The sequence below is a fragment of the Paramormyrops kingsleyae genome, unplaced genomic scaffold (assembly GCF_048594095.1).
Source record: "Paramormyrops kingsleyae isolate MSU_618 unplaced genomic scaffold, PKINGS_0.4 ups303, whole genome shotgun sequence".
NCBI lineage: Eukaryota > Metazoa > Chordata > Actinopteri > Osteoglossiformes > Mormyridae > Paramormyrops > Paramormyrops kingsleyae.
In genome coordinates, this window is record NW_027326240.1 from 23494 (window position 1) to 25000 (window position 1507).

Genomic DNA, 1507 nt, shown 5'->3' on the forward strand with positions numbered 1-1507 from the left:
GGCTCCGGGGAACCACCGCCAGAGGGTGCTGAGAATGCCAGCGGTCGACCACACGTCCGGTCAGGGGGTGCGAGAATCTCCCAAAGTCCCGGCGGTTGACCGCGTGCCCGGACGCGCGGTCGGCCAGCGGGGCTCTGAGGATCCCCCGCCAGGGAGTGCTGAGAATGCCAGCGGTCGACCACACGTCCGGTCAGAGAGTGCGAGAATCTCCCAAAGTCCCGGCGGTTGACCGCGTGCCCGGACACGCGGTCGGCCAGCGGGGCTCTGAGGATCCACCGCCAGAGAGTGCTGAGAATGCCAGCGGTCGACCACATGCCCCGACACATGGTCAACCATCGGGGCGACCGCAAAAATCTGTCAAAGTCCCAGCGGTCGACCACATGCCCCGACACATGGTCAACCATCGGGGCGACCCCAAAAATCTGTGATTTTCACCTCTATTAACTGGTCCGAGATGAGGCTTCCGATCCCGGATGATTTACATACATTTATTTGCGATTCCAAGTTGAGAGATTTTTGTTGAATTCGATTTAATTATTTATTCAGTCCCTGTTCGACTGGAATAAAACATTTAATGCATATAAACGTATTTAACCGTACACTATGTGCGTTAATGTGTCTGCGGAAGCAGACGGGATTGGACAGAAATGTTGCGGGTGCGGGCGGGACTGGACAGAGACAGACCGCGGGGGCGGGCGGCAATGGTCAGAAATTCTGCGGGAGCGGGACGAGGGGAAAAAAGTCCCGCCGCGCAGGGCTCTGCTGTGCAGTACCGCGGGGAAATGGACGCCGGCCCTTTACGGCTGGTGCGCACCGAAAAGAGAGCGAGTGCGAAGGTGCATTAGAGCAGGCGACCGAGGCGGCCGTGGGGGGCGGCCTGTTCGGGCTGAAATTTCGGGGTTAAGACGGGGATTGCGAAGCAGGGTCATACGGGCAAAGTTGCTCGGAATCGCCCGGGCTTTCAGGGCGTACCCGGGCCGTTTCGGTGGGCCGAGGCACGGTCGAGCTATGGCGGTCAGAATCGGCGGAATGTCGCAGGTCCACCACGTGACCGGACCCGCGGACAAGCCAGCGGAGCCACGCTGGACTCTTCCAAAGTCCCAGTGCTTGACCATGTGCCCGGACACACATGGTCAACCAGCGGAGCCACTCTGCAGTCCGGCGGGGCTCCGGGGAACCACCGCCAGAGAGTGCTGAGAATGCCAGCGGTCGACCACACGTCCGGTCAGGGGGTGCGAGAATCTCCCAAAGTCCCGGCGGTTGACCGCGTGCCCGGACGCGCGGTCGGCCAGCGGGGCTCTGAGGATCCCCCGCCAGGGAGTGCTGAGAATGCCAGCGGTCGACCACACGTCCGGTCAGGGGGTGCGAGAATCTCCCAAAGTCCCGGCGGTTGACCGCGTGCCCGAACGCGCGGTCGACCAGCGGAGCCACCCTGGATTCTCTCCCGGCCCGCCGGGCCTTTGAGGGATTTCCCCCACCATGCGTCCCGGCCCAGAGTCCCAGCGGT